Raw genomic sequence first — 27447 nt, 5'->3', positions numbered from 1 at the left:
CCATTGGTGGACTATTGTGGTCGACCATTGATGGACTATTGTGGTCGACCATTGGTCGACTATTGGTCGACCATTTTGAACCAGCCTCAGGGCCCTGGTTTATTCACTGGTCCCAATAGCCTGCTTCATTCTCACATGTGCGAAGCGCAGAGGGCAACCAGTGACACTATAGCGATCACCGCACAAGGCAATTTAGTGTTGAATACCATGGTACTGATAGTTGACTAGGCTTCCAAACGAGTCGTTCAAGAGAGTGCGTCGCTACGCATGTATGTTGCTGGTCAGAAGTCGACTAAAATGTGCGCACTCGAACTTGATCCGAGATGGCGATAGCCAATCTCTCTCATACATTTTAACATCTATAATTTTGAATTGCACAAATCAAGAAGTTGTTATTCAGTAACGAGATGACAATACATATTTCTTCTTAACACTGCTTAACACTGATCTTCCTCTCTCCTTTTTAAAATACTGGAGGTTGCAGAAACACGAAGGCAAAGACCAGAGCAACAAGAATTGTCCTCAGTAAAACATTTCTAAGGAGTGCACCGGTAATGATGTTCTTCGGGTCACTGTATTTCTCGTACTGATCTGCCCAGTTTCAAACTGTTTAACGAGCTTAACGACGATCTTCCTCACCCCTTTTTCAAATACTGGAGGTGCAGGAGAAACTGGCCGACTTGGACCAGGAGAGCTTGTCGCAGAGGCAACTGCCATCGTTGATGCTTTTGGTTCTTGAGTCTGCTCGGCCACTGGTGGCGCCAGAAGTTCAGGTGGTGCCGGAAGGTCAGGTGGCGCCAGAAGTTCAGGTGGCGCCGGAAGGTCAGGTGGCGCCGGAAGGTCAGGTGGCGCCGGAAGGTCAGGTGGCGCCGGAAGGTCAGGTGGCGCTGGAGCGTCGGGAGGGGGTGAAGGTGGAGCCGACTGGGGAGGAGGGAGCTTGGCAACTGTCTGCGCCAGGGAGGACTGGAAGTCCAGTGTGTTCGCCAAGTTGTGAAAGAGATCTGAGCTGATGATGTCAGCTCTATCTGAGATGCCCGGTACGATGTCCGATTGCTTGTTGATGACGATGCAGTCGTTGGACGTGCTCACCAGTTGGTCGTGGACTTGGCACAGCTTCAGAAAGGTTTCATATCTGAAGAAAAAAAGGTTTGATGAAAACATTAAAAATAACAATAAAAGGGTTTTATATCGTGCTTCAGGTTTCAGTGCCATACATCTCCATCGGTGATGCTCAGATAGCTCCCTCGCTGCAAGCTCGGAACTTAGGGGTTATTTTTGATTCATCAATGACACTTCAACCACACATCAACAACATCGTTCGTCTGTCATCATACCACATCAGGAATATTGGTAAGATTCGTAAGTACTTGGACAAAAGTGCCACTGAAAAGATCCTTCATGCATTTGTTACTTCTCGCCTTGACAATGGCAATGCTCTTCTCTACAGTCTTCCTAACAACCAGATTTCCCGTCTTCAACGCCTCCAAAATACTGCTGCCCGCATTGTGACAATGTCTAAGAAATCCTGTTCCATCACCCTCATTCTGAAACAACTACACTGGCTCCCTATCCCTCAACGAATCATCTTCAAGCTGATGCTCATTGTCCACAAAGCACTTAATGGCAAGGCTCCCCTCTATATTTCTGAACTTCTTCAAGTTTACACTCCATCAAGAAATCTTCGATCAAGTTCCATGCTTCTTTTCATTGAACCCAAGTCTCAACACTCATGGGGAGACCGGTCTTTTTCTTCAGCTGCGCCACGCATCTGGAACTCTCTACCACTTAATCTTAGAACTTGTCTTTGTACCACAACATTCAAATCTCTTCTCAATGTCTTCTTATGTCACAGGTTTTCAAGGACTAATTTTTGTTGTGTCTGTTTTTTCTTTGTTTTGTTTTTGTTTTGTTTTGTTTTTGTTTGTTGTTGGTTTTACTGCGCCTTGAACACCCAGCAGGGTGGATATGTGCGCATTACAAGTCTTATTATTATTATTATTATTATGATTTTCAAACTCAAAGGGCTTCCAACATCATAACCCATGGTCACTGAGCCATTTTCTTCATTCCATAAACCGTCTCAGCTCCCTGAGGAGTATTACAGCCGGTGCAACAAATATTATGCGCAACTAAGCTAAACCAATCACAAGAACCATCTCTTTGCCCTCAGAGGTACCCATTTACTCCTGGGTGGAAAGAAGCAATTACAGTTTAAAAGTGTCTTTACACTAATGCCTTTATGGGACCTAAAGCCGTGGAAGTGTCGTGGTCGAGCGGTAAGAGCACCAAATTCAAACTCTGGTGTTTCTGATCAGCAGAATGTGGGTTCGAGTCCCAGCCGTGAAGCATGTAAAAGAATAATAATAATAATAATAATAATAATAACCATATTTATAACGCGCCTTTTGCCAAAGGATACAAAGCGCCAGGTATTATTACTGCAAGGAGTGGGGCGAACTTTGAGATATAAGACCTAATCCTTAAGCACCATGTAATGGTTTACAAGGTGCTGTGGCGCAATATACTGCCAATCCCGCCAGGAACACCGGGGCAAACCCCTTCTCTTTACGATAAGTGCACTGGGTTCTTTTACATGCGTTTACACAACACATGGGACCAACGGCTTTACGTCCCATCCGAAGGACAAAGCAATAGTTAAGTGTCTTGCTTAAGGACACAAGTGTTACGGCTGGGGATTCGAACCCACACTCTGCTGATCAGAAACACCAGAGTTTTAGTTCGGAGCTCTTAACCGCTCGGCCACAACACTTCCACAAAAGAACCCAGTGCACTTATCGAAAAGAGAAGGATTTGCCCCGGTGTTCCCCGGTATGGCTGCTGTATGCGCTGTAGCACCTTGTAAATCCTTGTAACATTGTGTAAGGTGCTACATTATTTGGGTCTCATAATTTATCACTGCAATAACCTATCTTTCTAGTTTGTATAAATGTACTATGCGCCTTGAGTACCTTGTTTGGTAGATATGTATGTGATATGTATATAAGACTTTAATATTAATATATAACATTTGAATGCACGTAAAAGAACCAAGTGACATGACATGGTGCTACATAAAGGAATAGGTCTCATACTTCAACATGTAGCTCTACATATACATGTACACACATATCTTGTGATTGATTTAGCACCATGTTAAAGGCAGTGGACACTATTGGTAATTATTATTTATATCAGGCTTCCAGAGGCAAAAATATATCAGCGTATTGAACGCTTTCGTAAAAAGTACCCGGATGGCAGCAGTATTGTGTCAGTAAAAGTTCCCGGATGGAGCAATATTGCTTCAATATTGCTCCATCCGGGCATTTTAACACTTGCACGCGTGTCACACGCGGCGACTGATGCAACGCTCACCATGTTGGGTAAGTTAGATTTACGTGTATTAACGTCACGTCGCATAAAATGCGCATTTTCACTGCATAACGCACAGCATCAAGTTATATATAAAAACGCACGGAACGCACAGTGAAATTGCCCACAGTATGGCGCATTCAGGATTTTCAATAACATTGAAATAGAAAAGAAACCATAGTAAAATTTAATTTGAAAATCTGGAATCAGGTGAGCCAAAATAATGTTGCTTTGATCAATTCCTCAGCCTGATATAAATAATAATAATAATATTGGATTGCTTTTTTTTAGGGGGATACAAGAATATATTGCACGAGCTACATGTATGACAATATTGCACTCTCGTCTTCGACTCGTGCAATATTGTCATAGCTCGTGCAATATATTCTTGTATCCCCCTCAAATCCATCCAATATTATATAATTAATAGCTCAAAATATCTTTTTGCATAAAACCCAACTTGGTTACGAGTAATGGGGAGAGGTTGATGATATAAAACATTGTGAGAAACGGCTCCCTCTGAAGTGCCATAGTTTTCGGGAACGAAGTTATTTTCTACGGAATTGATTTCGAGACCTCAGATTTAGAATTTGAGGTCTCAAAATCAAGCATCTGCTGAAAGCACACAACCTTGTGTGACAATGGTAATTTTTCTTCCATTATTATCGCCCGACCAATTGAGCTCAAACTTTCACAGGTTAGGGTATAACCTATCTCTCTGAAAGCCTTGAGTACCTTAATTGGTAAATACGTGCACTATAAGACTTTGATATTATATAACTTGTAGGAAATACTGACAGCCGTCGCATAGGGATCTCACTGTGATATGCGCTGTATAAGAATGGTTTAATATTATTATTACCTGAGTGCAATGAGATCGTTCTTCAAGTTACGGAGGTCGGCTTTGGAAACCTCGGCCGTGGTGCTACACTCATCAGCAGTCTTCTCTGCAACATACCGCTCAAGAAGGCGAGCGATGACTCGCTGCAAAGGAGAAAACATCAATTGTAAATAGATTGACGACAATAATAATAGTAATAATAGTAAACCGTTCTTATAAAGCGCATTATATACGGAGTCCCAAAACGCTGTACAAAGTCAAAATAGAAAGATAAACAAAATTAGTTAGAGTTTAACAAGTGAGTTTGAGAAGGCGTTTGAATAAATCCAGAGTTTGTGCATCTTTGATGTTACGGGGGAGTTTGATCCAAAGAGTAAGAGAAGACGTGGAAAATGCACGTTGGCCGTAAGACTTAGTTGAGGCCGAGGAACAGGCAAGAAGAGATTGTGATTGGGAGCGGAGATTTCTAGAAGGCTGGTATTTGTGAATAAGTTCTGACAAATAAGTAGGTGCGTGGCCATGGATACAGCTATATGTCAGAAGCAGGGTTTTGTACACAATCCGCTGTCTAACCGGAAGCCAGTGTAAGTCCGAGAAAATTGGTGACATATGGTCACAGGTTTTGGATCGTGTGACTTATATACCGCTTCACACAAAAGTCCCGAAGCGCTTTACAAAAATTAATGAGTAAACAGGTAAGTTTGGATAGTAAAGCTTACAAAGCTGTTTTGGAAGATCTGAATGTAGAAGTTGCAGCCACAAAGATGTTAGGTGGACTCAACAGTGATATTGCTAAACTCACAAATAGAATAGACCTGATGCAGAAAGAGCCTGAGGGAAGAGCGAAGCGTAAGAAAAATGCTGTTATCAGAGGGTTTAACCTGAGCATGATGTAGCCAATACAAGAAGTGATGATGACCAGATAATTGACTCTGTTCTCAGTACAGATATGAATGATTTGGATGCATGCAACAAATTATTCAAAAGTATAGGGGGAACTGACATTGTACCAAAGGCGGTGCATTGACTAGGAAGAAGAAATTCAGACGGTAAACCCAGACCATTAAAACTCCGTCCTAATTGTTGTTATTTTACCACCTCCTTTTTAGTTTTATTATCATGCTATTATTTTAGTCCAACCCACTTTGAGTTCAATTGTTCATTTTTTTTTTTTTTTTTACTGCTTTTATTTTGACTGTAATTTTTTTAATTTTTGTTTATTTGTCTTGCATTTTAAAACAAGCCTTTCTGTCTTCTGTAAATGTTTCATATTGGTTCGCTCTGTATCCTTTGCATTATATTATTATTTTTATTTCACTTAATTCCACTTAATTTCACTTATTTTAAATAATTGAATTGAGTTTATCCCATCGAAGAAATGTTGCAGCAGCCTCCTGTTTATATAGGATGCAGTGCATCAAGTGCCCCACCTTGCTGAAATCGCTAGTCCCACCTGTAAGGCAACCTGCAGCTCGACTGACCAGGCAATCTTTGCTACTCAACAGATATTCTCTACAATCCCCGGTCCCTCAGGGTATGACTGCAGCAAGAACTCTTAGAAGTTTTGACAGGGCTTTTCTTCCTGCAGCTGTGAAGATCTGGAACAGCCTACCATCATCGGTTATCTCAGACATTACTACCCAGGGCATGCAGTCATTCAAATGTAGAGTAAATAAATACCTTAAGTAACGTCCTGTTTTACGGCAATTATGATTGCAGGTGATGCTAGTTGTTGTGTCTCTCATCACTTTCTAGTGAGTGAGGCATAGTCCAAAAACCATTATCTCCTTTCTCTTCTTCTTGGTTTTTTTTTTTTTCTTTTTCTTTTTTTAACGTGGAATGGTCTGTTGAAACAAGCTCTTAGCTATCCCTATGGGATATTATGCTTGTCTTTTCAGGGGGCACTCCTTAAAAAAAAAAGAAAAAAAAATGATGAACCCTCTGGGGGTACATCGATTCTATAAATTTGTGTCAATTTTTTTCTAAAGACTTGTATGACATCTCCTTTGTTTCAGACTATGTGAAAAGTTACAGAAGCTTCACCTGAATAAAGCTTGTGGACCGAATGGACAGCAATGCCAACTTGTATGACATCTCCTTTATTTCAGACTACGTGAAAAGTTACAGAAGCTTCACCTGAATAAAGCTTGTTGATCGAATGGACAGCAATGCCAACTTGTATGACATCTCCTTTATTTCAGACTACGTGAAAAGTTACAGAAGCTTCACCTGAATAAAGCTTGAGGACCAGATGGACACCACTGCCAACTTGTATGTATGACATCTCCTTTATTTCAGACTATGTGAAAAGTTACAGAAGCTTCACATAAGTAAAGCTTGAGGACCAGATGGACACCACTGCCAACTTGTATATGACATCTCCTTTATTTCAGACTATGTGAAAAGTTACAGAAGCTTCACATAAGTAAAGCTTGAGGACCAGATGGACACCACTGCCAACTTGTATGTATGACATCTCCTTTATTTCAGACTTTGTGAAGAGTTACAGAAGCTTCACCTGAATAAAGCTTGTGGACCAGATGGACTTCCGGCGTAGTTCCACAAGATTGAAGTGATGCGAACATTACACTACTCTTCAAGAAAGGCTCAAGACTTAGTCCCAACAACTACAGGCCAGTATCACTCACAAGTCAGGTGGTGAAGATTTTGGAGAAGATTGTGTATGACCAACATTATGGAATTCATTGTTGATGATAGTATCTCCTGTGAGCAACAAGGCTTCCAGAATTAAATGCTCCTGTGTGACGCAGCTTCTTTAATGCCTCTGTGACTGGACTGTAGCACACGACAAAAAAAACCTGGTGTTGACGTAATCTACTTTGATTTTCGAAAGGCCTTTGACACAGTGCCCCACAAGCATCTACTGTACAAGCTTCATCATCTTGGTATAAGACGCCATGCTTCAGCCTATACTGAAGGTTTCCAGAGCCGCCGTAGACAGAGAGTCGTACTCAGAAATGGAGTCTCCAACTGGAAACCTGTAACAATCGGAGTTCCACAAGGATCCATCCTAGGACCTATCTTGCTCTTGCTCTACGTGAATGACATTCCCGATTATGTATCCACCACCACAAATATGTTTGCTGACGATACTTAAGTCTACAGTAAAATAAATGACATTACAGATTGTGACACCCTGCAGAATGACTTAAATTCTCTTGCTGTATGGTCCAAGTTATGGCTGCTTGAATTTAACGCAGAGAAATGTGTTGTTCTTCGCATCAAGCAATCCCTTGACTACCATTACTCATTGAATGGAGTCTATCTACAGGAGGTTGAGGAACAGAAAGACTTGGGTATCAAAGATTGTAACACCCTATTCCCTACAAAGCACATCCAAGACATTGTGAAAAAGGCTTGACAGAAGATTGCCATGGTCAGAAGATGCTTCCCGGATTTGACGAGGAAAAAGTCACCATCTTATATTAAGTCCCTCATCCACCCGGCTCTAGAGTATGCTTCGTCTGCCTGGAGCCCATTAACCAAAAGTTATGAAATAACTAGAGAAGGTGCAGAAAAGATGCCTACGCCTGTGCAAACGAAGATGTTAAGTTGGAATCTTTGCAAGAGAGGAGGACAAAAACAGACCTGATTGAAACCTATAAATGTTAATGGGCACCGGCTGACAAGTTTTACTCCCTCCTCCACAAAGAACTAAGAGGATATTCAAAGATTTTTTTCGTCACAAGTACTAAAACAAAATTGGCAGGCCACTTCTTCTCAAATAGAGTGGTAAGAGTTGGCAACAGTTTGCCAGAGTCACTAATTTCTGCACCAAATGTGGCTACATTCAAGAGACAAATGAGAGTTCTGCCCAACAGCGAAAAAGAACTAACCAACCAAGTATACATGGTATACTTGAAGTACTAAAACAAAATTGGCAGGCCACTTCTTCTCAAATAGAGTGGTAAGAGTTGGCAACAGTTTGCCAGAGTCACTAATTTCTGCACCAAATGTGGCTACATTCAAGAGACAAATGAGAGTTCTGCCCAACAGCGAAAAAGAACTAACCAACCAAGTATACATGGTATACCAAGTATACGTACAAGTAAGTAAGTATATAAAAACCGATTGTCGTTATTTTTATTAATAATCTGGGTGTGAGCAAATAAAATTTACTAGAGTGGGACTTGAACCAATGACCTGTGGATTAACTTACCGGCGCTCTACCAACTGAGCTATCCAGCAAAATGTTGCCGGTCTTCCAACAACAATATCTTTATTTGCGGGTTTCAAACAAACACATTACACAAACATTTAGTCTGAGTTTGAAAAAAAGACAAATTTACTTGAGCTGGACTTTAACCGATGACCTCCTGATTAATGTATCGGCGCTCTACCAACTGAGCTATCCAGCCCAACATGCCCAATGTTGGCGGCCTCCCAAAGACAATATCTTTGGGGTGCCAAACACACATTTCAAACAAAAGGTACAGTACACAGGAAACACTCATACTCCTTTGAACATTCAATATTATCTATTATTGCCACTTTGCTCACACGTCACACGCCGCGACTGATGTCACACTATGTTGGTTGTCAATAGGTTTACGTGTAATCGCCACGTCACCTAAGATGCGCACTTCTCTGAACAACACACGTTGACATTGACCACCAAAATGGCGCATCCAAGATTACTCTGGTGATGACGTCAGGTGAATTGGGTCAATATACCTCATGTATTGACTTCTCTAATCTGATTGATTAAAAGTGGAGTCATGGAAATAGCTGGGCCCCTTTTTTCTGTCAAGCAATCAACTGTGTCTGCCCTGAAAATAACGCAACGGTCGCAACACCGTGTATTCAAAGGTCGCTCGTGTACTGTACGTATGTTTGTACGTCTATCGTTCCATTTCATGGTGCGAACTGTGACCTTTCTCTGTTAGACAACCTTTATCATATTCCGGGTTGTTAAAGTGTACATGCCAAACTGAGATATAAAAGGGGCAATAATTTTAACGGTGGTCACAGGTTATAGCAGCCCTTATATTGTAGCAGTCAATATTTCTATGGTAATGGCTATGGTGTTGAATAAGGCAAAACGTTTTTCGATGAAATCTTAAACAGTCATTTAAAACCAGAAGGTTCATAGGCATACATAATTATTGTTACTATTTTTAAAATGAACTTACGCCATAATTTGTTTGCTCCTCAAGTGTTCTGTTAAATCTCTTGCTTCCGTCAATCTACAAAATCAGAGAAAGCTAGAGTTAAACGTAATAAGTGTATAATTTGTAAGAATTAAAACACAAGTTGAACTTTCCATCTCAATGGCCTACGTGTGTTATTGTCTTAGTGTGCACTTTCCAGTACGTCTGTCCAACAAAGACTTGTGCGCTCGCACCATACGTAGCACAACAACCCTGCTAAGTCGTCTTTATTTGTTGTTTAGTGAGCCATATTTTTGACCGCATGAGGCCGCTCTCAATTATTATTGTATCACTTCCAGGGGTATATGCGATTCGTCCTGCATATGTTTTAATCGCCGCTCTGTCACTTTTGTTGCGCCATAGTTTTAAGTTGCTTTAGAGGTGGATTATAAAGGCTTCTCTAAATGTCTTATTGTCTTGATGGATAAGATGTGTGTGGTGGTAATGTGTTCCAGTCTCGAATAACTATTTTGGGTATGAAAGAGTAATACCCAGAAAGTGATAGTTTGACAGCGCCCTCACATGGTCAAAATAATACGGCGCATTTTAAGTTGATTTAGAGGTGGATTATAACGGCTCCTTTAAATGGCGTATTGTCTGTGATTGGTGATTGATTAGATGTCTGTGGTAGTAACGTGTTCCAGTCTTTAATAACTTTTTTGGGGTATAAATGCATACACATCCAGAAGTGATACAAATATGTTTGGGAGCGCCCTCACGCAGTTAAAAATACGGCACACTGGTCATACTCTGTGAAGACCTGAGGTTCCTATCTCTGCCTTCTTTCCACCAAAACAACCTCTGGACTCTTTTGAAAGGGTGGAGGCCCCTGCTACACCATAACAGGTTATAAGCCACCTGAACACCATTGGCCTACAACCCGAACAAATTCCTAACATTCAAAAACTTGTGGTCACAACTTCTCGAGCCGAGGTCGGCCCGAGCAGCGCCGGCTATTCTACTCTATAATAATAATAATTTGTGGGGCTAATCGTCCTTACTCGCAGCTAGAGCTGAATTGCGAAGGACGCGGCTACAACGTGTTCGAGAAGCAGGCATGCAAGGGCGCATTCAGCTGCCAGCCACATCAACCCATTATGACCACGGAGCACAGCCAAGATCGAAAGTGTTTGATTTTTTCCTGAGGGAGGAAAACCGGATAGTCTGGAAAACCCTTGTGGCACAGCAGAGAACCAACGCACAACTCAACTCACATATGGCCCCGACCGGGAATCGAACCGGGGTCACCTTGGTGAGAGGCGAGCGCTTTACGCACAAGCCAACTGTGCCACCCAATCCGTGTGTAGATGGTAAATTTGCATCCGGGATAAAGATTATTAATTTGAGTCCTGTGAAAAAATATCACAGGCATATTACTCGGGTGGGATTCAGACCCACAACCTTTGCAATTCTAGAGCAGTGTCTTACCAACTAGACTAGCCCGGTAGCTAGAGGCAGTTCGAATCCTATTCTAATCTAGAATGCCGGGGTTGTGGTTTCAATACAGTTTCTATCATTTGGATGATTTGAAATGTTTCATTATCACAAGCATTTGTGAAGAGTAAAAACCAAAATAAAATGATTTACCCTACCACCACTGCAATTAAAGGCAGTAGACACTATTGGTAATTACTCAAAATAATTAGGAGCATAAAAACCTTGGATGGTAACTAGCAATGGAGAGCTGTTGATAGTATAAAACATTGTGAGAAACTGCTCCCTCTGAAGTAACAAAGTTTTCAAGAAAGAAGTAAATTTCCAAATTAGATTTTGAGGTCCCGAAATCAAGCAAAGCACACAACTTCGTGTGACAAGGGTGTTTTTTCTTCCATTATTATCTTGCCACTTTGACGACCAATTGTGCTCAAATTTTTACAGGTTTGTTATTTTGTGCCTATATATGTTAATATACACCATTAAGTGAGAATACTGGTCGTCGACAATTACCAATTAGTGACCAGTGCCTTTTTAAAACTTTAAAACAAACTTACAAATAGTCGTACTCCTTCTGTCCGTAGCCACTTATCATCGTAAATCGGCTTCATTTCCTCAACAGCAACCTCAGCCCAGCGACCCCGCTTCGAGAACAGATCAAAGATTCGCCGGAAGGCACTGGGCGTGGGTAGGAGGTTGAAAGGTGAGGTACCCGTAGGTCATCCTGGAGGAACGTCATCCACATTGCGGTGCAGGAGAACTTCCACTGCTGGTCCGCATTCTCCTGATCGCAAAAAAACAAAAAATTAAGTGAGATTTTAAGTTTGCATGGCTTGTCGTGGCCAACTGGACATTCTTGCCTTGGTCATTGAGCCAATAAACATTCCATTAATATTTCTCAGCTCCCTGGGGAGTATACAACCTGGGCAACAGTAGTGCTCCAAAGACTTTTTCATACACAAATTCAACCTCTACCATCGCAGGTACCCATTCTTACCCCTAGGGATGAAGAGAAGCAGTTAAAGGCAGTGGACACTATTGGTAATTACTCAAAATAATTATTAGCATAAAACCTTTCTTGGTGACGAGTAAATGGGAGAGGCTGATGGTATTAAACCTTGTGAGAAACGGCTCCCTCTGAAGTGCCATAGTTTCCAAGAAAGAAGTAATTTTCCACAAATTTGATTTCGAGACCTCAGATTTAGAACTTGAGGTCTCGAAATAAACCATCTAAACGCACACAACTTCGTGTGACAGGGGTGTTTTTTCTGTCATCATTATCTCGCAAGTTCGATGACCGATTGAGCTCAAATTTTCACAGGTTTGTTATTTTATGTTTATTTTGAGATACACCAACTGTGAAGGCTAGTCTTTGACAATTACCAATAGTGTCCACTGCCTTTAAAGTAAAGCATCTTGCCCAAGGACACACGTGCCATGACTTGGATTCGAACCCAATGACTTAACCACAAGAGCTAGATACTCTCAACCACTCGGCCATGACACCCAACTTGGGTGGTACAATATGGACCACTGGTGTGTAAAGAGCTGGCTTCTCACTAATGTGGAAGTGTCGTGGCCGAGCGGTTAAGAGCACCGAATTCAAACTCTGGTGTTTCTGATCAGCAGAGTGTGGGTTCGAATCCCCAGCCGTGACACTGTGTCCTTGAGCAAGACACTTAACCATTGCTTCGTCCTTCGGATGGGACGTAAAGCAGTTGGTCCCATGTGTTGTGTAACGCATGTAAAAGAACCCAGTGCACTTTATCGAAAAGAGAAGGGGTTTGCCCCGGTCTTCCTGGCTGTGGCTGCTGTATGCGCCGCAGCACCTTGTAAACCATGATAAGGTGTTAAATAATTGGGTCTCAGAATTCATCACTGCAATTACCTATCTTTCTGAAAGTTTGTATACACTCAGCGCCTTGAGTACCTTGTGTTTGGTAGATATGTGCGTTATATAAGACTTCGATATTATTAATGTGACCCTGATTCGATTCTCAGCTGAGGTCCTATTTGAGGAGTTATGCATTGGGTCTCTCCTATGCCATATGCCATGTATGCCACAGGGGTTTTTCTCAAGGCCCTCCAGTTTTCTCCCCCTTCATGAAAAATCAAACACATTTCTGGTTGTGCTCCGCCGCCGTGTTCATATATTGGTTGCTGTGGCTAGATGCCAGAGGCACCCTTACATGCCAGCAGCTCAAACACGTTGTAGCCACGCCCTTCACAGTTCAGCTTCTCTGCTGCGTGTAAGGATGACTAGGCCCCCCAAATGATTAATTATAAATATCAATAATGTAAATCACAGTAGTTATTTATTGTACCTCAATTTCGTTGTAAACGTTGCTCCATACAGCAATCAGAGCATTGAGGAGTACAATAATGACCAGGACGTAGAACGAAGCGTAGAGCAGAGAGCCGGACGTTTCTGCGACTACAGCTTCCGGGGGTAGATGTAACTCAGTCATCGGCATCATACCAAACACTGACCAGTACAGGGTAATCAAAGAATGGAAAATACTGTGGAAAGAAAAAAAAAACAGTTTTATAAAACACAGTTTGATCCCATGTCCTGTGGGCATCTAAAAGACAGTGGACACTAGCTGCAATTGCTCAAAATAATTGTTAGCATAGAAACTGACTTGGTAACGAGCAATGGAAAGCTGTTGATAGTTAATAACATGTTGTAAAAGAGCAAGGTAATGACACTCTCAAATAATATAAGGCTTCAGGCCTGAAGAGCACAAAGAGCAATGGAGAGGCAAATGCTACGTACATGTACATGTATATCTCAATTAAAGGAACACGTTGCCTTGGATCTGTCGAGTTGGTCTTTGAAAAGCGTTTGTAACCGTTTGTTATAAAATGCATATGGTTAGAAAGATGTTTTTAAAGTAGAATACAATGATCCACACACATTTGCCTCGAAATTGGGTGGTTTTCCTTTTACTTTGCGAACTAACATGGTCAGCCATTTATGGGAGTCAAAAATTTGACTCTCATAAATGGCCGACCGTGTTTGTCGACGTGGTAAAAAGAAAACCACACAATTTCGAGTGATACTTGTGTGGATCTCTATATTCTACTTTTAAAATATCTTTCTAATCATATGCATTTTATAACAAATGGTTACATACGCTTTTCAAAGACCAACTTGACCAATCCAAGGCAACGTGTTCCTTTAAGGACAGGATAAAATGCACAGAAATACGAAAGAAAAGAGTAAGAGACATCATTAGGACAAAAATAAATATGATACTTGTGTGGATCTCTATATTCTACTTTTAAAATATCTTTCTAATCATATGCATTTTATAACAGAATTTTATAACATTTCGTACAGAAATACGAAAGAAAAGAGTAAGAGACATCATTAGGACAAAAATAAATATGATACTTGTGTGGATCTCTATATTCTACTTTTAAAATATCTTTCTAATCATATGCATTTTATAACAAATGGTTACATAAGACCAACTTGACCAATCCAAGGCAACGTGTTCCTTTAAGGACAGGATAAAATGCACAGAAATGCACAGAAATACGAAAGAAAAGAGTAAGAGACATCATTAGGACAAAAATAAAACAGCTGAATGGAGATGGGCTGAGCAAACTGCCCAAAGAAATGACAAGAGATGGACAACAAGAATAATGGATTGGCAACCAAAGGACAGGGAAAAGGAAAATAAGTAGACAGAGAAGAAGATGGAGAGATGACATCAGGGTTTATGCAGGAACAACATGGACCAGAACTGCAAGAAATAGAAATGAACGGTGTTTACTAGCCTTTAGTCAAGGCGCACGCTGCACCCCCCAGATGTCAAGCACGACCCCAGATATCAAGCACCAAAAAATTACCAGCGCGAGCAACAAAGTTTTTAGCAACTCGTTTTGTGGCATGATGTTTTTCTTTACTTTTTGCCACAGATTTTGGTGGGAGAAATGTAACGCACAATGCATGAGTGTGATGAGAAGTGGCCAATAAGAAGACACAATCACCATTGTTCACACGTCGCGTGCACGCCCATAACCCACACACAAATATTGGTGCACTGCAAAGTCACATGCCGAGGGCAACACACAGAAAGTGCATATGAACTGATCAGATAAACGAGTTATACCTGCAGGCGTTTCACACCTTCGCCACTCGCGCTGGTCTTTTTTCATGCTTGATATCTGGGGGTGCCGCTGCCGCGTGCACCTTGATTAAAAGCTAGGTATTTACATGAGGAGAGCTATATCTTACACTGGATTAAAGGAACACGTTGCCTTGGATCGGACGATTTGGTCTATGAAAAGCATTTGAAACCGTTTACTATGAAATGCAATATGGTTAGAAAGATGTTTTAAAAGTAGAATATAATGATCCACACAAGTATCACTCAAAATTGCACGGTTTGCATTTTACGTCGCGAACTAACACGGTCGGCCATTTATCCGAGTCAAATGTTTGACTCCCACAAATGGCCGATCGTGTTTGTCGACGAGATAAAAGGAAAACCACGCAACTTCGAGGCATATTTGTGTAGATCATTGTATTCTTATTTTACAACATCTTTCTAATCATGCATTTTATAACAAACAGTTACAAACACTTTTCAAAGACCAACTCGACCAATCCAAGGCAACGTGTTCCTTTAACACAGGCTAAATGATGATGATGATGAAGCATGTGTTTGGGTGTAACTGCCTGTTATTAAACTTACCTTGAAAAGCTGCCGATTCTGCTTTCATCCACATAGTGCGAGTACGTCAACGTCAATCCAGCAAAACAGCAAACGATCCCAGCATGGTCCCAACGACAAAAAAGAAATGGAACGTCCTGATTATCATACTAACGAGGGAGATCTGCAGTGGACCAATCAGATCGCTGATCACGCAATACGGTAACATGCGCAGAACCATAAACGCAGTCGCCAGGGCAAACATAGCTCGCCCCATGATCTGCGGGTGATCCCAGGTCCGGTTGAGGAAGTCTTCAGTTTTGTTGTCAAAGTCAGCTAATAATAGGGTCTTATCGATGGTGTTGTATGACGTTCCCCCGCGCCCTCCGGCTCGGCGTCGTGCCGTATAGTTCATATACCTCCGCACATGCTCCTTGATCTGTCCCTTTGTCGTCTGATTGATTTGCATCTCTGTTTTGTCGATCTCACCGATAACGTAGTTGCCATTTTCAGCGTATTTGACATCTGTGAAATTTCTCTCGACGATAGCTCTGCGGATCTCCTGAAACGAACAGTGCCCTCGGTGGTCGTCATCAAGGCATCTGCTGCAAACGGGATTGTCTGTATGAAGTTTTTAAAAAGTAATGAGTAAGAGTTATATGAGACCTTGATTTTACAAAGTATACGAGAGCTTGATTTTACAAAGTTCACGAGAGCTTGATTTTACAAAGTATACAAGAGCTTGATTTTACAAAGTATACGAGAGCTTGATTTTACAAAGATGTAAGGCTGGTCTAAGGGAAACTAAAGAATTTTTGAGTTTGGCTACAAAAACTCGTAAAGTAGGTGTGTTTAAGTTGAAATACTTAGGTCATTAAACTTAATGGATGAGCAGTTAATCTGCCAGGGCCGTCAGCAGCCCCTCCAGGTTTGTGCATGATCCACTGTCATTGAAAAGGGAATAACATGGAGATAACAGGTGTGAGTCGCTAGAGGAAAAGTGATGTTCTGGTCTCTATCTCTAATCACAATTATATAACCACTTCAAATATTGTCTAAAGTATTTTTAAAACTAATATGTGTCTAACTACAGTTTGATTTTTCAGAAATTTGTTGAGCTTCTTGAGTTATCATTTTCCTATGAACTACATTGGGTGCGTTCGATTAGCTTCCCTGTGTCGACCCCGCAGTGCTCAATCAAGTGAGCCCCTGCCCTGCGCTAAACTAATGATCACTCACCCTCTTGTGGTGACGTCATGCACCTGGGGCCAGCCCCAAGTGACCCGTCCCACAAGCAGGGCACTTGGGGCTGACCCAGGAAAGCCCCTGGAATGACGTCCGAGTTAATTGAACGTACCGGGGGCAGACCGGGATAGACCTAGGCAAGCCAATTGAACGCACCCATAAAAAACACAGCCGAGTTCGCCTATGACAAACTCGGTCCGTACTGGATTATATCGTTGCTACAATCAGGGGTGAGAGTCATTACTAGCGAAAAAGTCTGAAACTTGGATACAAATTCAAAGGTATGTTGAAATGTTGGCATTTCTACTGTTTGGTAACCCCTGGGGTTATAGATTCCAAGGAGCCTTTGGAAACAGTATCCAAAGCACCAGAAAAGTAGACAAATGAGCAGGATTTCTCTATTTGTGGAAACAAATATTGTCTGATTTTCTTCACCAGGTCGACATAAAAAAGATTGAGTTCAGCCAAAAGACTGAAAAATCTCTTTCCTGTACAATCCCGGCCAAAATGTTTCCCCTGGGCCACCCATTCCTAACGTTACATAAAGCCATTCCATGCCCACAATTCCCCCTAACAATAAACATTCTCTCCCCCATCCCCCGTCCCCCCACTCAATGTTTTCTGTCTCAGGGAAATGCACAAAAGCATTATGCTTAAACCTTTTCCCTGCATGTTGACAAGCACGTTCAATTCTCTAGTTATTAAAGGCAGTGGACACTTTTGGTAATTACCCAAAATAATTATCAACACAAAACCTCACTTGGTAACGAGTAATGAGGAGAGGTTGATAGTATAAAACTTTGTGAGAAACGGCTCCCTCTGAAGTGCCATAGTTTTCGAGAAAGAAGTAATTTTCCACGAATTTGGTTTTGAGACCTCAGATTTAGAACTTGAGGTCCCTAAATCAACCATCTACATAAACGCACACACAAGGGTGTTTTTTCTTTCATTATTATCTCGCAAGTTCGATGACCAATTGCGCTCAAATTTTCACAGGTTTGTTATTTTATGCATATGTTGAGATACACCAAGTGTGAAGGCAAGTCTTTGACAATTACCAATAGTGTCCACTGCCTTTAAAGGCACTGGACACCTTTGGTAATTACTCAAAATAATAGTTACCAAAAAACTTACTTGGTAACAAGCAATGGAGAGCTGTTGATAGTACAAAACAAAAAGTATCAAAACCCTTTCAACAAACATGACAAATGACATTTACAGACAAACAGAATAAATGATATTACCTAGAATCCAGAGCAGTGCAGCCACGTTGTAGGGCCGAGTGAAGCTGAGGTTGTGAGCCGTTCCGCTATCGTTAACCGCTTCCCAGGTTAGTAAGGTCACGAAGGTCAGATCAGCCGCTAGATACATGATGAACATCACAATGCTGTAGGCAGGGTGAAAAACATACATTGAATTATTAGTACAGTAATCTTCGGCATGCACAAGGGGGATCTGATTGCACTCTGCGTTAATATCTTGGAATGGCCAGACCATGAAATCATTACGTTTGCTTTAAAAGGGTGTGGCAATATAACTCCTCGGTGGCATGGTTGGCTTGTGCTTAAAGCGCTCGCATCTCACCAAAGTGACTCCGGTTCGATTTCCGGCCAGCCATATGTGAGTTGAGTTGTGCGTTGGTTCTCTGCTGTGCCACGAGGGTTTTCCCAGACTATCCGGTTTTCCTCCACCAGGAATAAAATCAAGTTGATGTGGCTGGCAGCCAAAATACTGCTGCCCGCATTGTGACACTGTCTAGAAAATCCTAGTGTTCTATCACCCCCATTCTGAAACAACTACACTGGCTCCCTATCTCTCAACGAATCATCTTCAAGCTGATGCTCATTGTCCACAAAGCTCTTAATGGCAAGGCTCCCCACTATATTTCTGAACTACTTCAAGTTTACACTCCATCAAGGAATCTTCGATCAAGTTCTATGCTTCTCCTCATTGAACCCAAGTCTCGACACTCATGGGGTGACAGGTCTTTTTTTTCAGCCGCGCCATGCATCTGGAACTCTCTACCACTTAATCTTCGATCTTGTCTTTGTACTGCAAAATTCAAGTCTCTTCTCAAAACTTATATTATGTCACAAGTTTTCAATTACTAATTTTGTTGTGTCTGTTTTTCTTTGTGTTGTGTTTTGTTTTTGTTTTGTTTTTGGTTTTACTGCGCCTTGAACACCCAGCAGGGTGGATATGTGCACATTACAAGTCTTGTTATTATTATTATAGGCGCCCTTGCATGCCTGCTTCTCGAACACGTTGTAGCCGCATCCTTCGCAATTCAGCTCTTAGCTGCGAGTAAGGATGATTAGCCCTCCCAAATTGTTATTATAAATATTACTATTAAACTGTATAAAAGACCCCCAAAAGACTTTCAGATATAATTGATAATACTTACGGAATTCTGACGAAGGTTTTTATTTTCTGTCTGTCGGAGTAAACATGGAGTACAGCGAGGAAGGGGTAGAGAAGAAAGAGTAGAGCAAAGAGAAAAGTTCGGTAGACGACAGACTTGTCTCTGACGAAGAGAAGTCGTTTGTAGAACTGGCTTATGATGACTTGCTGACAGTTTGGATGAGCGATGAACTGGGCAAGAAATTGGAAAATACAAAACAAATTACGGAACAATGTACCGAATTGGTTTTAGCTAACAAAACAGTTACTGGCAGTGTAAGCTGGTAGTGTACATGTAAGCACTTTATGTGGTCCAAAACTGACAAAACTACACATGAGTACACGTATCAAATTGATTGGCCATATGGGTCACGAGAAAACAGTGAAAAAGCGATTACCCTTTTGCTGCTGACAACACCAGAGTTTTGGTTTGATGAACCAGACCAGTCTGCGACAAAGCACTCACATGCATGCGATATAACAATAATAAAAAAAGAGTGGCTTCTTATTTAGCAGGCATATCCATCACTCAGTCCTGCTGAAGGCGCTTTAACATACATTCATAAATACCTATCCATTCTGATTGGTCGAGAGGGCATCACGAGGGGTTGTTTGAACGGATGATATAACACCAGTAAAAAGTGATGAAACATGGGCGTGACACGCGAGCTTGCACCTATTCTTATAAGACAGTTTCTTCATTCCTATTGGTCGAGAGCAATGGCTAAAAAAGTTGTGCCACATCACGCGATACGCGCACAGCATTCCCTTATAAGGAGTTGTTTACCTGAGGGCGGCTGAGGTCTTTACCATTTCATAGCTGGAGGGGTGTTGTGTTGAAAGAAATCATTTAACAATTATAATTTTTGCATTTATTTTTAAAAAAGTGTTGATGTTTTTTACCGAAAAGGTATTTATGAATGGGAATCAAAGTGTGTTGAATCGGTTTTCAACTAGTTTTAAACCCGCCGGGACCTGGGGTTGATTTCACAATGGTAGTCCTAACTTAGGACTAGTCCTAGGCAATGCTTAGAGATAGGACTGGTCCTAAGTTAGGTCCAGTAACTCATCCTAACTTAGGACTGGTCCGAGTAACTCATCCTAACTTAGGACTGGTCCCATCTCTTAGCATTGCCTAGGAATAGTCCTAAGTTAGGACTACCTTTGTGAAATCCACCCCTGGTTCTTTATAATTTACCTCAACGATCGTCTCGGTAAAATTATCAAGAACCAGTCCAGAAAACCTCTTCACCACACATTGATTCCCTTAGTATTTCCAGCAAGGTGGACTACGTTAGAATTACAAGACCTACTCCTTTAACATAGCACCATGTAATGGTTTACAAAATGCAGCGACGCAATATGCTGCCAATCAAATCAAGAACAACGGGGGCGAACTACTTATCTTTTCAATACTAGTGCACTTGGTTCTTTTATGTGCATTAAACAACACACAGGACCAATGGCTTTTGTCCCATCCAAAGGACAAAGCAATAATGGTTACATAAGTGTCTTGCTCAGGGACACAAGATCGTCGAGGTAAACTACTAGGACTTGAACCCACACTCTTCTGATCAGAAACCCCAGAGCTTGATGAGGAGACCAGTGCCCTTTAAAAGGGAAGGTAAACAATTGGTAATTGTCAAAGACCAGTCTTCTCACTTGGTGTATCCCAAAATAAGCATAAAATAACAAATTGGTAGAGAAAATGATGAGAGAAAAAACACCCTTGTTGGACGAATTTGTGTGCTTTCAGAAGGAAATAAAAAAAAGACTTCTGGCTAGAAGTCTTTTATATGATTTTCGTGAGAAATTGTCTCTTTCTCAAAATCTATGCTACTTCAGAGGGAGTCGTTTTGCACAAAGTTTTAATACTATCAACAACTCTCCAATGCTCGTTACAAAGTCAGTGTTTAAGTTAATATTTGTTTGGAGTAATTACCAAACGTGTACCATCCCTTTAACCGCTAGGCCACGACATGGATGAGCTTGTGTCCAGTGTGCTTGTCCACTCTGCGACAGAGCATTCACATGATCCCGATGTAGACCTTTTTAATGCAACGTCAAAGCCCAAGTTTTTTGCCCAACGAGGTTGGGAAAGCCATGCGTGCAAATCAAAAACAGATGGCCACAGTTTGTAGTTCTAAATGATACACAAATATTCCAAAATATGTTTTGAATTTGTTGGAAACAAATCATAATAGAGATACTTCAGCAAACGAATAATGACAGACAATAATAAATTTGTTTTAACACAAGTGTTTTGCTAACAACCGGCTGGCCATTATCAACAGTAGAAAGGGATGTTTACTTCCTTACCTTTTGCAATCCCAGATCGAGGGCGCGTGGTATCTTAGGTAGAGGTGAATGTGAAGTCTCTTCACTACTCATTGGGTTGTCTTCATCAGGGTGGGACAGGACCGTCATAATCTGCAAACGTAACAAAATAATCACTCAATGTTATTATTATTATTATTTTTTTGCACACATTTATTTCCATGCTGCCCTACACGTACACTTACACATTTTACAAAGTTTAATCATTATATTCAAATTATGAGTAGTTTACAGTATTACTTAGTATCTTATGATATGAAAGTTTACAATGATTTAGATAGTTATATATATTAGGAAGCTTATAAGCATGCTTAAAGTAGGACAACAACTAGGTTAGGGTGAGGCAGAGGCTTTTGTGCCTTAACTTATTGACAGACAAACAACATAAAATACTACACAGAAGACAGAAAACACAAGACAGACTAGACAAACAGAATACACAACAGAGGCTATTATATGATGGTGAGTATGTTAACAATAAACTTCAAACCTACGAATAAGCATCAAGAAGTTTTTTTTTTTTTTTCTTGTGACGGCAGGAAGATAATATCATTGATATTTCAGTTTTAAACAATAGGATTTGTGGCAATTAATGCATGGTGAGTAAAAATGTATATTTGGTTTGCAGTAGCACCATGTGTGTATCTACTTGCCAGGTAAAGTTTGTTCTTAGAGAACTGTCTTTCTTTATTCTACTACCGCAGCGTTCTTGTCTTCGGGAGACTTCTCCGTTCTGGAAAGAACTGTCCTGCTTTTTAACTACTACCCGGGCGGAAGGAAAAGAAAATTGGCTCGGACTATACTACTTTAGCTTTATAGGATCATAATTAACTGCACTACTGCGGAGTGAGTTCTTAAATTGGTATCAACAGTACTGTGATTGGTCAAATGGGTGAACCCGCAGTTTGATTGACAGGCTGGATCGCTTCATTGGTCTCAACAGTTCGACTAGCTTGCTCTAGTCATCGTCTAAGGACAAACTCTACCTGGTAAGTAGATACAATCATGGTGTTCCCGCAAACCAAATATATAAGAATAAATTAATTGAAACATTTTGATTAAATGCACTAGACACTATTGGTAATTACTTGAACCAATTGTTAGCATAAATCTCACAAATCCGGTTAAGAGCACCGGATTCAAGCACTGGTGTTTGATCAGCAGGGTGTGGGTTCGGATCCCGGTCGTGACACTAGCTACATAAAATTTGGGTGGTAGTGCTTTCTGCTCTACCGGCCAGGCTTAAAATTGATGATACCCAAGCCTACTTGCGTATGGACTGTGAAAGGGGTAACCCTGTTTCAGCCCTAGGAGTATAGGTGGCACAGCCTCTGGAAAATATAATTGAAGTGGCCTTCAGGCCTTGTGTGTCAAGCAACTTGCATGCATTAAAAAAAAAAAAACATTGTGGGAAACATCTTTCAAACCATGCAATTGATGACAAACAGTTTCAAACGCTTTTCATAGACCAACTCGACCGATCCAAGGCAATGTGTTCCTTTAACGAAATGTAGGGCAACTTAAATAAGCACCTACCTCTTCCCTTGGGCCTATGAGTGACCAGAAGAGAGGCCTATTTCCCTCGGCTTTCAGCCTCAGGAAATAGGTCCCTCTTCTGGTCATTCAAAGTCCCTCGGGGGAATAGACATACACTAGTTACCTCATTGCCAGTCATGATGTGTATATTAGTCATGTAATGAGTATTAAATACACTGGACACTATTGGTTATTGTCAAAGACCAGTCTTCTCACTTGATCTCAACATGCACAAAGTAATAAACCTCTGAAAACTTTAACTCAATTGGTTGTCAAAGTTGTGAGATAATAATGTTTGGATTGTAAGCAAACAACAGCTAAATACCAGTAACAAGCAGTATGCAACAAATGGAAACTTTGTTGGTAATCCTGTTTTTTTTTTATCAATGAAGAAATTTCATGGGAAGCAAATTTGTGTGCTTAGCAGGTAGCTTAATTTGGCCCAGGGGACTGAAGTGTTGATAGGAGATCAGAGATTTCATTATAAAGCCGACAGCTTTGTACATGTAGGGCCCTGACTCTAACCCTAAGCACTACAGTTGGTTGGTCTAGATTGGTGTTCACCCTACTCCCTACATGGACAAGGTCCGTCCATTTACTTTTGTCATAACTGAACACACAAACTGAAAGCAGCCCCAGCTCAGTTGTACCAGGGGACGATTTCGTCCAGCACTTTTGTATAGACGATGTGACCTATGCTTCATTCAAACCGCCCTCTGTTGACAAAGCACTGGTCTTGTCATATTTCGCTGGGCACGCGTAGTCATGTTAAGATTGTGTTATACTTTCTAGCTGGCTGTCAAAACACAAAGGTTTTGCCCGGCGGTACGCGCGCGAATCACGATATGGTTTTCGAGTGACATCAGAGGTCACATCGTCTACATGTATACATGTAGCAATCAATTTAGACTGCACTTATTTTGTGCACACTGAATGCAAACATTGAGTAGCAAATCCTGTTTTTGGAGAAGCAACATGCTGTGAAGCATTTTGCTCAGCTATAAAAGGGAAATCGTTCCCTGCATACCTTCTACAACACTGCACAGTCATTTACTCACCCAGATTTCCATTTGCTATCGCTATGTGGAGTGCAGAGCGCCCATTAGCATCGACGCTGTCTATGCTTGGCACTGTTCTCTAGACTGTCCTTGATGCCCTTGACGTCTCCAGTTCGGGCGGCTAAGAAATACCTTTCCCGGGCAACCACTGGTGGCAATGTCTCCTCCATGATGTCTTGTATCTGTGAATAACAAATGACAAAACATAGTCGTCCTGAATTTAATACTTCTCAAACATGACAAAAGCGGTGGACAGGGCTGTACATGTAGCTAGACCAGTTTGAGTTGGGCCATTTTTGCTGAAGTGCAAGCTTCAGGTTTGATGCCAGTTTCAAATTTAATTTTGTTACAGGGCCATGCAACAAATTGAATGGCCTTTTGACCCCGTTTTTTCTCTGCGACATTTGATACTTCTTATCATTAGTTGTATCTCAGATCATCAATAATTTGTGGACAATTATTTGAAATATGTACTGTGCGGCACATTTTTTGTGCTCAGAATGACGGGCTAAAGTTGTGAGTCCTCGGCAGTCTCGCCCAACACCGCCCACCGTGGCTACCACTGGCGCTGGATGATATCACAATAATACCGCAATAAAATGATATTGCCAAAGGCCTTGATTTCCACAGAGGCCTTGGATGCCATTTCCTCTGTTGCCCCTGGTCCTGGCCTGGATGCACTTTTAAAAGTTTTGATGGAATTTGAGATATCCCTGTTTTTAAAAATTAGTGAAAAAGTGGTGGCGCCATCTGGATAGTTATCCCTGACAGCACCTAGCCCGTAAATATACTCACTGCATATTTTTTTTTATAGACGTCTGTCAGCAAGTTTGTTATAAAAGAACACACTGCTTTAGATCGGTCGAGTTGGTCTTTGAAATCGTTTCCATTTGTTATAAAATGCATCATTAGAAAGGTGTTTTAAAAGTAGAATACAATGATCCACACACATTTGCCTCGAAATTGCATGGTTTTCCTTTTACCTTGTCGACAAACACGGTCGGCCATTTATGGGAGTCAGATTTTTGACTCCCATAAAACCTTGCAAACTAACATGGTGGCCATTTATGGGAGTCAAAAATCTGACTCCCATAAATGGCCGACCGTGTTTGTCGACGAGGTAAAAGGAAAACCATGCAATTTCGAGTGATGCTTGTGTGGATCATTATATTCTACTTTTAAAGCCATTGGACCCTTTCGGTAAACAGTGATGTCCAAGGCCCACACTTTGTGTACCACAACTTATATATAAAATAACAAACCTGTGAAAATTTAGGCTCAATCGGTCATCGGAGTCGGGAGAAAACAACGGAAAATCCCACCCTTGTTTCCGCGCTTTTCGCCGTGTCATGACATGTGTTTAAAATAAATCCGTTATTCTCGTTAACGAGAATTTATATTGTTTTGCTGTTTTCTCAAAAAGTAAAGCATTTCATGGAATAATATTTCAAGAGAAGTCTTTCACCATTGCCTTCTGTAAACCCTGTAAGTTATTTGTAAATCTGTGAACTTTTATTTTTTTTTTCTGAACCGAAAGGGTCCAATGGCTTAAAAATAGCTTTCTAATCATAAAGCATTTTATAACAAATGAATACAAACGCTTTTCAAAGACCAACTTGACCGATCCAAGGCAACGCGTTCCTTTAAAGAAGTTCAATGAAAAAGTGCATGTACAAAAATGACACTGACAGTGCTATACATGGTGTCATGGGTTTCTGATAGTGATAGTATAACACTACAGGAAAATTGTTTACAATCAAAAACTAATTAATAAAATGATTTTTTTTTTTTAACAAGAAACTTGTACTCTATCATGTGTTTAAATCTTAGAAAGAAGTGTTGGGTCTTTACTGAGCTGAGGAGAGTATGTTTTGCAACAAACAACTACAACTTTACAAGTACAACTGATAAAAAACACCAAACTTACTACACTGCTGCAAGGTGGAGCTCTGTAGCACTATGCGCAGCTCTGAGGGGGGAGGCCGAGCTTGTGGGTTTGTGCGTCAACTTCTACTCCTACCCTAGAGTCTTAGGTTTCAGGTCACCCCATCATGTCCATGGGCTTTGTCGTGACACTGATCAGCTGACACAGTGACACTCATTTCTACCGCCATGGTCACAGTAACAGTGGTCTAGTAGTAGTAGGTGGTGTCCAGTGACAGAAAACATTCATGTCAACAAACACATACACACAGCATGGCACACTGTATGTACGCTGTGAAAGTCCAACATCCTTGCTCGCTCTTTTACAATCAGCCCCAAAAGCTCTCGCATCTCAGTTTCCTGATGAAGTGTCCACCCCAAAAGCACCTCAGTATTCTCTCTGTACTATTTTAAATGTCAATTCGAATACTTTACCGCTTCCACAACATGTTATAGGAAGAGTGCAGAATGAAGAAAGAGGACACTTAAAAGTTGGTTCGTGCGTGTTCGTCTGCAAATCTCTTGATGGATTGTAAATACCGCCCTCTATTGACTGATTGTTGGAGAGTGCATTGAGAGCTCGCTGCGGCTTAGCAGATAATAACAGGTATCCCTGTTCTGGTATTATAACTTTGTTCTGCTTATAGCTAGACCTACTTTTTGTGTTTACAAGCAGCTCTATGTTATTGATTGGTTGGGGTAAAGTTGATCAGTCAGATCGATTACAATAATTTAATACAATAATAACAATTTGGTCATGATACTATGCGGCACAAGACCAAACAATTACTCCTAAAAATATCCAACATAATAATTTGTATACCCCATAAGATACATTTGGCCATCATATTTGGATGTAACACTTAATCAATCCAATCATCAGACCTATAACTGTTTCGTGCAGGTTTTAATTAGGCCTATCCTACATCCTTTTTGCTTATTTTACCCTCACTGAATCATAATTCTAAGCTATCCCGTGAAATACCCTTGCCGTAAGCATAGAATTCCCTGCTTCCGTAAGCGCCGATTTTGTGCTTACGGTAAAAGAAACATGAAAATGGGCACAATCTCGTGTCCCACTCGAATTGTATGAAGTCAATTCGGATACTTCAATTTCGTTTTAGGTAAAAAATAAACTTATTAATTTACTCATTTTATTTTAAAAGGTTATAGAATGGCTGATAAGCAAACTGCTCATAGCTATAAACTACACGATGTAGGCCTACGTGCGTACGTGCTAAAATAATATCGTTCTGTGGCCTCACGTTTGACCTTACTACTACAAGTACGTGAGACGAACTTGGATAACATGATTCGGTTCCAAAGGATAAAAGTTTGTTTTCGCCATTATGTCCATCGAACCATAAGTTTTAAAACAAATAACGTTATTTTTAACAACAAATCTGAGTAACAGACAGCACACAAGAAAACCACAAGTTCAGTACTAAAAGTGCAGCCATCAGCCCTTG

The 27447-nt window shown here is 40.9% G+C and overlaps 1 pseudogene; it reads right to left on the bottom strand.

Moving 5' to 3' along the window:
• On the bottom strand, positions 1–26178 carry LOC117301792 (annotated as a pseudogene).
• Positions 26179–27447: the final 1269 nt, after the last annotated feature.

Source organism: Asterias rubens, chromosome 17, assembly GCF_902459465.1.
Source record: "Asterias rubens chromosome 17, eAstRub1.3, whole genome shotgun sequence".
In the NCBI taxonomy this organism is placed as follows: Eukaryota; Metazoa; Echinodermata; class Asteroidea; order Forcipulatida; family Asteriidae; genus Asterias; species Asterias rubens.
The sequence above is the reverse complement of the archived record's forward strand: the minus strand, read 5'-3'. Positions and strand labels throughout refer to the sequence as shown.